The sequence below is a fragment of the Sinocyclocheilus rhinocerous genome, unplaced genomic scaffold, assembly GCF_001515625.1.
Source record: "Sinocyclocheilus rhinocerous isolate Xijiao unplaced genomic scaffold, SAMN03320098_v1.1 scaffold893, whole genome shotgun sequence".
In the NCBI taxonomy this organism is placed as follows: domain Eukaryota; kingdom Metazoa; phylum Chordata; class Actinopteri; order Cypriniformes; family Cyprinidae; genus Sinocyclocheilus; species Sinocyclocheilus rhinocerous.
Genome location: NW_015642826.1, coordinates 33,495 through 43,290, shown reverse-complemented (window position 1 = coordinate 43,290; position 9,796 = coordinate 33,495). Strand labels below are relative to the sequence as shown.

Here is a 9,796-nt window from a genome sequence, read left to right as displayed (position 1 = left end):
CATAAATATAAACATTTTGTTTGATCATAGGCTCACATGCATGCAAACTAATACAAATTTAAAAAATGACATTTTGGGATTTTTGGGGGGGAATCTGTGATGCTTTTTTCAGGATTCATTGATGAATGAAAACTTGTGAACAGTGTTTATTCAAAATAGAAATCTTTTCTAACAATATAAGTCTTTACTAATACTTTTTATTAATTTAACACATCCTTGTTGAATAAAACTATGTATTGTTAAAAAAGGATTTCTATTTTAAATAAATGCTGTTCTTTTTATAACTCTTTATTAATCAAAGAATCCTGAAAAAAATCACAGGTAATAAAAAAAACAACAATATTAAACAGCTGTTTCCAAAAACTGACTATAAATAAGCATATTAGAATATTTCTGAAGAATCATGTGACACTGAAGACTGGAGTAATGATGTTCAAAATTTAGCTTTGCATCACAGAAATACATTATATTTTAAAGTATATTAAAACAGAAAACCATTATTTTAAATTGTAATACCAGTAATACTGCACAATATTACTGTTTTGGTCTGTATTTTTGATCAAATAAATGAAGGCTTGATGAGCAAAAGATATGCAATGTTTAAAACATTAAAATAGTAATGTTTCCAAACTTTTGTCCAGTACTAGCAGAAAGAGCATCACAGTTTGAGCTAGTTTATACCTCATAAATTGTCAATGAAATAGTGCTAACTCGCTTAGATTTTTCATATCTTGATTTTACTGGCTAGCTAGCTACTGTAAAAACACTTTTTGGTATTTACTAGTTAAACTTGAATCCCATAGATCAAAAATATGTAGAATATCAAAACTTAGATGTAGTATTTGGGCTCAAATGCAGCAAGTGTGGCTTCAGAGAAAATGGAGGGGAATCCCCCTCTTAGGTGACTAGAGGGGATTGTGTGTGGGGGAGGGTCATTTTTAGACTTCTGTTTTATTATTATCTCACCTAAATGTTTGTTCCAGTCTATGGTTTGTTCAGTCAGTGTATTTGTTTTTACAATGGTATAGTCTAATTTAGTTGCACAGTATATTACACAAGGAAGTTTTAAACAATTTTTTGTAATATTTATGTAATTTACATGAATACTTACCAAGATGGACATTTTGATATTCTGTGTGCAGGATTTAAGAAATGATCTGTTCATGTTATGGAGGAAAGCACAGTGCAGGTAGGGTGTGTGGCCTCAATAGCCCTGCAGTAAACTGTGTGCATGTGTGCATGTGATTGAGCAATGTGTAGGGTAGAAATTAAACTGAAATTACATTAAATCAGGTTGTTTTAACCAAGATTATGCTGCAAGAATTGTTCTCAACTACATTTAAATCCCCCGTTCCTGTAATTTTGCAAATTTCCAGTTTATTCCCATATATTCCCGTTAATTCCCATATTTTCCCATTAATTCCCATGGAAAGTTTCCAGTCTTGAAAATTCCCGGAATTTTGCAACCCTAATCCCATTCAACTAATATAGAGTGAATTAATATAGGGTATGTGGAATTCAGTATTGATATTACTGTAACATTATTGCAGTGTGAAAAAAAAAAGTCTTAGGACCTCTCTTTCTGCATCTGGATCCTGATCATCCTTTCAGCTTTTATTTACGGATATTGACCAGCTCACCGTACATTATCCTCAAACACACTCGACTTTCCGTAACACCTGCTTCCAAACAACAGACACTCCCACAGAGATCAAAATCAATACATGAATTATTCTATAATATAATTATTGTATTCTATAATTCAATAATTAATAATTGTTACTCAAATTATGTTTAAAACAAAACAGATATTGTATATCACTATTAATACATAACATTGACAAGAAAGAAAGAAAGAAAGAAATTATTAATCCCTAAGGATATTACTATGCCAGAGGATGTTCGTTTAAAAAAAAAAAGTTTAACAATAAAACAAGGTATAAACAGTGAAGAAATACATAATAGAATAAAAATAAATAAAAACTAGAAAAAAATTCAAAGCACAGAACTCCTTGTAAACTAGTGTGGGGTCCACTGTAAAAGAAATTATTAATTATTTAAAGTAAAACTTTAGATAAGGATGGAAGCTGCAGCATCAGTTGTTACATCAATCAGAGTTCACAGAGTTGACAGGAAAACTGTGCCTCTGAAATGAGCCCAGGGCCTTAAATTGTCTCCACAGACCCTACAGCTTCTAAAAGCTACACACTTTTTCACTGCATGAATAGGAATAAATGTCATCTACCATCTATTGTGCTTCTTTGAAGCAGTTGCGGAAAGATGAGCAATAAGCTCACTTTGTCATCTGATACGCCTTTAAACTTGGCAGAAATACAAACCCTTAGACAACAGTTTCATGCCATTCTGCTTGGTTGGTAAGTCTTTTATATTTAATTGCTTTTTATTTGAGTCACACATGAGGTTAAAAAAGGCAAGCTGTAGAGACTTGCCAATTTAAAGATATCATTGTAGATTTGTTACTGTCATTTTTTTAACAGTTTTGAAGGTAGTGAAACAAGGAGGTTTAAACAAAGCTTTAAGATCAGTTAGATACTGCATACTTATAAGTTATATATACACTTGAGTGTGCTTTAAATCAAAAACCGTCTCAACATCTCTGGAAAATGGTGCTCAGCACAAGCATTCAGTGCTGAGACTCCACAGAGTGGAAGTAGTAAGTGTGTTTTAAAGACAAATAAAAAGCCTCATGATTTCGATGAACACATCTCCCTTTTTCTCCTAATCTTTTGTTGTTTATTTCCTCCCCAATTGCATCTTTTAATATGCAAACCTTTTCTTAGACTTACTTTAGACAAGAAAGTATGCAAGAATATGTATAATTGTTTTTGTCTATTTTCAGAATTTACTGCTTGATGTTATATACAGGTGAATAAACACAGGTAACCACAACAAACATTTGTTTTGCCAACAAATAAAGCAAAGCATTCCTTCAAGCTCTAATGCTAATGCATGAAGATTTGCTATGGTTTGTGTCGCATCATCTGTTATTCAGCATCGACTGCAGATAAATAATCCAACAATCAGAAGTGTGCTGTATTCAATTACCGACCTTCCCAAAACCAACACATTAACAAACAAACAGCACAATTAATTAGAAATAAGGAAACAAACCAAAATAAAAAAGGATTTATTGAATTTGCTCAACAAACAATTAAAATAATGTATAAATTGTCGACTAATTCGCATTTAATGTACATACTTAAAAGGCTGTTTGCTTTTTTATGTCAATACCATACCGTTATTTTCTTATGTAGCTTTTGTAAATTAACTGGCAATGCCAGTCTGGCACATTTTGTTTCAATACACTGGCACATTTGAAATATTCCTGGGGTTTAAGCACCCAGTTTACTGTACATAATGACTTTACCTTAGCATTGCAACAAATCAGCCAGTGTGGCGTCTCACTATGCTACTGTTTATGCTATAATATTATTTCCACTGGCAAAAGAGAATAAAATGTCAGCCATAGCTGACTGTCTTAAAATAAACCTGAAAACATGCTGTTGAGAAGTTGTTGGAAGCGTGCAGCTTTGTTGTGCCTGCCATAGGCATCACATTGACCTAAATTATAAAGTCAATCTGTAACTGTTAAGGATGCCATATTCTTACAGCAGCTCGGCAGGGCTACATGTACGAGTTACTGTTTGCCCTATGGAGAGACTGAAGCATGTGCTTTTTTGCATCTTGAATGCTGATAAAAGGATGTTATGCATTTTTACTCTGGGGCAAAACCCCACTGCTCATCCTGATCCCTGACCCATTTCTGTTGCAGCCAATCAGCACACAAACTCATCATAATTAAACTGTGACTCTCTTAGTAGGATTAAAATGTTTTCCTTGTATTTATTTATTTTATTATTTTCCTATCCAAAAGGAACTATTCAAGTTTGTACTTATATAGAATAAATGAACTGTATATTTGTGTACCACTCAGAAATCATAATAAAAAAAATAAAAATAAAATAAAAAATAAAAGAATAAAAGGGTTCAGGTGCTGAATTAATCCACGCCAAATCAATGAAACAAACCTGAGTAATCAACCTAGAATAACAACTGGACCCGAACTTGGACGCTGGCTGAGCACTGCAGGATAAAACAATCAAAGCTTTATAAAGACAGAGAGGGTAAGACACATTTATAGATTATGTATGAGAGCTGATGAGCAAATAATTAAACATTTATATAAATTACAGTTTTTTAGTGATTGACTGAATATTTTATTAGCCCTCATGTTGACATTTTCCAAGGAGGATGTTTGAACCAAATTATCAATTCTGGGTTTCATAAGACTTAGACATATTGGAAGTCATAAATGATCAACCCTGCAATTCAATGTTGACAATGTTTTTGAGCTATTAAACACAAGGGTTAAATTGTAACATTCCACTATGATCAGGAATAAATGATATGCTGCAGACTTTATTTGTGGTTTATTTCACCTGCATTTCCTTTTTTTTCTTTTGTCTTTGACCTCACCTCTTTAAATATTTAGGAAGCGCGAGTTGTCACTTTCAACACACATCATGTATCACTTTGAGTTTGAGGAAACATACATAGTGTATACATACATACTGTACTATACCATAGGGTATAATTTTGTCAGGAAGATTGTTTTATGGTTTTGAAAGAAGTCGTATATGCTCATCAAGGCTGCATTTATTTAATCAAAAATTAAAAACTGTAAAAACTGTAATTGTCACGAATCCTGTCCATGGACTTCTGTTCGCTTGCCACCAGAGGTTGCTCTCCCGTTATATAGACACTCACACACACAGATTGTCACACATCACCCTGGACTACATTTCCCATGTTTTACTGCACTGATTACGCACTCACCTGCAACCAATAACACACACTTTAAATACGCGGCCCTAACCACAGTTCAGGGCCGAGTATTGTTTAGCATTTATCACTGTGTCAGCGGTAGCTACTTTATGGAGCCATTCCATGTCTTGCCTAGTCCTAGCCTTAAGCCGGGTTTCCATCCAAAGTTGCGAATTTAACTTATGCGCAAAACTGGAATATTGCATAAAACATTTGCGAACAAGCATCGTTTCCATCCAACAAGTCAAAGAGAACAAAATCGTCACTTCCTGATAAACTGGCACTATAAATCACTAAAAAAAGTAGGAGAATATAATCATTTTCATATATAATAAATTACATGCGCCTCAGAGCGAGCAGACGAAACACTATGAATGCGGTCATTGCTTTCGGAGGTGGATGTCTGCTGTTTGGAAACGCATCATGCAAGACATTTCTGGGAGGCAATTATACAGAAATACTTTGATGACAGACTTTGCTTGTGCATTTCTGAATGACTAACAACATTTCAGATGCTGTGGAATGAGATTGGTCCGCTGGGTCACTTCCTGATAAACTGGCACTATAAATCACTAAGAAAAGTAGGAGAATATAATAATTTTCATATATAGCGCCTCGGAGCGAGCAGACGAAACACAATGAATGCGGTCATTGCTTTCGGAGGTGGATGTCTGCTGTTTGGAAACGCATCGTGCAAGACATTTCTGGGAGGCAATTATACAGAAATACTTTGATGACAGACTTTGCTTGTGCATTTCTGAATGACTAACAACATTTCAGATGCTGTGGAATGAGATTGGTCCGCTGGTTAGTCAGGTTTTGCCGTCCCATAGCGCAAAGTCACATGACGTTTTTGATGCACTTGGAGGAATTTATTTGCATTATTCGCATCAACCCTTTTTTTTTTTTAAAGTCAAAAACCACCTCAAGCGAGCGTAAAAACTTTTTTGCGAATTAAGGGATTTTTATTCGAAATTTGGCATTTCCATCACTCGTTTCTCATGCGATACTTCAAAATGCGCATTAAAATAGGGTGATGGAAACATAGCTTTAGTCTTGTTCATAGTCTGTTTACCCGTGTCTTGATCCTTGCCTGTTATCTCGTTTTGGTCTGATCTCTGCCTGCCCTGAACTATATCGCCTGTCTTGGATTACCCCTCTCATCTCGCCCTGTTCGGATACTGTTAACCCTTCGCCTGAACCATCGCCTGTGTTTCGGTTTACTCTTCAGTCTTGCCCTCTATATACCTGTCTGCCATTGTACAACTCTTGCCTGTGTTCACCATGTCTTTAAATAAAGCCTTGCAGATGGATCCGCACGTCTCTTGTCTCATTCGCCCCTTTACAGTAATATTGTGAAAAATTATTACAATTTAGTTTTATATTTTAAAATCTTGTAAATGTAATTTAATCCTGTGATGGCAACGCTGAATTTTTAGCAGCCATTTCTTGAGTCTTCAGTGTCATATGAACACTTAGAAATCATTTGAATATGCTGATTTGGTGCCTTAGAAACATTTCTTATTATCTATTTTGAAAACCTTTGTTCTGCTTAACATTTTGTGGACAAACTTCATTGTTCTCTCTCTCTCTCTTAAGATTCTTTGATGAATGGAAAGTACAAAAGAACATCATACTGTATATTTGTAATAAAAACATTTTGTAACTATAAATTGTAGCAAATTAGCTCAAAAGGGAAATGTAGATAAATAATTACAATTAATTATAATTAATTACAATTATTTACCTCCGCTGCCAGTAGTAACTGTAGCAGAATTAATATTACAATTAACTAATCTGTTCGTCCAGCGAATATTCAATGTAATTTCAAATCAACTCTAAGAAAGGATATTTTCGTGGCCACAGAAAATAACTTTCTTACAGTACCAATGCATTAGAGTATGTAGCTATAGATCGGATCATAAAAGGGACACTATTCACAAGCGGTGACAGAACCAGAAACTCATGTAATTTGTGCACAAAAGTTTTATCAACTATACACTAACACATAACTAATCTAAACAAACAACATACATCACTCATACATGGGTGGAGTTTAAATGGATGAACGAAAGCCGTTAGAGAAACCAGAGAATGCAGTTATGAAAAATGAGTGCGTTAACCACCTGAGTGAAACCATCAGCGCGGTTTTAGAATGGGGACTACAGCTTATTCTAAACCTCTGTTTCGTTTAGTTAAATGTACGATACTTGCATTGCCTTGGTCGTTGAACGAGCATCCAGATGCAGTCTCGGATGAAAGTCTTGATGATTTGGAGGTTAGGTAGTGTTGAAGTCGCGATCACGTTCTTCCGGGTTTGAAGAGTGATGAACTCCAAAAAGATGTTATTCTGACTCTGTGGTGGTCGGGAGAGTTTTCTCTGAGATGGAAAGTGATAAGAAAAGAGCGCAGAGCTAGAGAGGCATCAGCTGAGATCCGAGGATCGTTGGTGAATGGAAAGACAAGGCCGCAGCCTGGCAAAAACTTAGGGGTTCTTCGAAGACTCTAGCTCAGCATCTTCACCTTCTCAGAATCTAAACAAACCTAGACTGGAGGCGGGCCACTGATGTGATTGCCTTTATCTTCTATCGAGGTCACACCTCTGGGGAATCAAAGAGCCAATGGTGTCTTGAACTTTTGGAGGGAAAGTTTACGACTCTTTGATTTCAAGCATGGTATTTTATGTAACTAGATTGGATGTTGATAAACAAACTATTAAAGATTCTTAGAACATTAATATGTTGCATAGGTCTCAACATATAATATACACTCTAGTTTAAATCATCAGAATGTGAATTCATAGAGACCAAACATGGTATAAGTGAGGTGATATTAACTAGTGATCTATCATAAGCATGCATAAAACAGTATACAATACACAAGACCATATACAAGAATGTAATAATCATACACAATGACCTGGGGATAGGCATGATAGGAAGGTCATAGAAAACTCTCTATGAATTAATGAAAGAAGTCATTTCCTATAGCAGTATGTGTCTGTTTTAGAGAGAATTAAGTAGGAGGGGGGAAGATTCTCCCTACATACTTTTAGGTCATAAAGTTTATCTGGTCTGGCTGAGGTGCCCTGGTTGCCATGGTAACCAGGGGCCTGGAGGTCGTTCCCAGACATTTAAGCACCTCTAGAGTCTGGGGTTTGGGTGAGGGGGGTTGCTGGATTATTAATTAAATATAATGAATACATGTGTGTCTGATTAGTCCAAACACTACAAAATTATAATTAGAAATGTCTTTAACTGTCACTTTTGGTCAATTTTATGCATCTTTTCTGAATAAAATTGTTAATTTCTGAATAATAATAAAATATAAAAATTAAACCTTAACTCCAAATTTTTTAGTGTTAATAAATCAGATATTGCACACTAAGTTAGAAATTATACATAGTTTTAGCCATTAAATAACCATGTTGTTGAGACTGAATTAAAGGGATAGTTCACCCAAAAATGAAAATTTGATGTTTATCTGCTTACCCCCAGGGCATCCAAGATGTAGGTGACTTTGTTTCTTCAGTAAAACCGCCACCTATCTCTCAAATGGACCATTGACACGTGTCTTTACACATCAATGTATCGTCACGAGCCGCAGGCTTTGATTTGGTTTTGTTTGTGTATGTTTTTTTGACTCTCAAAGCCGTGATTGCCATTCACTTCCATTATAAGACTGACAGACTGCAAAGGTTTGAGTTAAAAAATCTTCGTTTGTGTTCTACTAAAGAAACAAAGTCACCTACATCCTGGATGCCCTGGGGGTAAGCAGATAAACATCAAATTTTCATTTTTGGGTGAACTATCCCTTTAAAGGCATAATCATTGAATGTGGGTGTGTCAACATCAGTTTATTGAGCTGTGTGTACAAAATATTAAACATACTATAGAAATATATACAGCTAACAGATTGTCACCATATGGACCTTGTTTCTGTTCTCCTGTTTTGTTTCGTGACCTAGTTTTCCTTAGTTCCCTTGATTAGTTAATTCAGTTTACCTGTGTCCTGTTAATTTAGTCATTGGTCCCTCTCTTACTTTTGTATAAGTACTCCCCGTTTCTGTTCAGTCCTTGCCAGTTATTGTATTGTATGTATGTATGCTGCTTGTGTTTGAATGGATCTTCATCATCTTGGATAATTATTTAATGTTATATTGGATTACCTTCGTCTTCATGCGCCTTCCTTCCACAAGAGCGTGACACAAATATCGAATGTCAAATCATACACATTTACAATCTTGATTTTATTAAACACTGTAGAATGTATAAACCAAGCCTTCAGAGCATGTGCACACCAGGATGCCACATAACACACAAACCGCAGGTTTGAACTTTACAACACCACTGTATGAAGCCATAAGGTAGTGATTTGCATTTAAATTGAGACATTAACATTAAATAATGTAATGTCTCTGTTGACTTTAATAGGCCGTTCATTCATCAGGCTATTATTAGACGGAAAGGTGCGGGTAAACCTGACTCACTGAATGACTGTGTCAGCGCTATGGGACGTTAATGAGAAATCCGTTGTATAGAAGACTTTGTATGTCAAACACCAGCATCACACTGATGTTAAGTGACGTCACAATGCTGCTGAAATGAACTTTTTAAAAAAAAAATTTATCTCTAACCCTCTGGTGGTTTTTCTCCTCTGCATACAAGGCTCTTGACAGCAGAAATTTGTAACAAAAGAGAAGAACAGCCAAGAGGCATCCTCCCTTGCATTTTTCCTACCTTATGGGCTTCTCTTTTTATTCTTTGTGCATGTGTCGAGCTGTTAGGCAGAATAATATCAGTGTTTAACACTAAGGTGTGTGCATACGAACGCCCTGATGCTGTACCAGAAACAATAGTGGAATTCGTTGTGATCTATAATTGTCTGTTACTTTGGGAGACCAGTGTGTTTTGGCAAGGATGGCCTTTCCTTATAGTCTTCAGGCACAACA

General features: G+C 35.4%; 1 long non-coding RNA gene across 1 annotated transcript in view; it reads left to right on the top strand.

Annotated features, from left to right (window-relative positions):
• The window catches only part of LOC107756712 (uncharacterized), a 4,406-nt gene extending 1,030 nt beyond the window's left edge, over positions 1 to 3,376 (top strand). The window contains exons 2-3 of the long non-coding RNA XR_001641853.1: positions 1,809 to 1,813; positions 3,366 to 3,376. This is a non-coding gene — a long non-coding RNA (uncharacterized LOC107756712). The remainder of the gene's footprint in view (positions 1 to 1,808; positions 1,814 to 3,365) is intronic.
• The last annotated feature ends 6,420 nt before the right edge of the window (positions 3,377 to 9,796 follow it).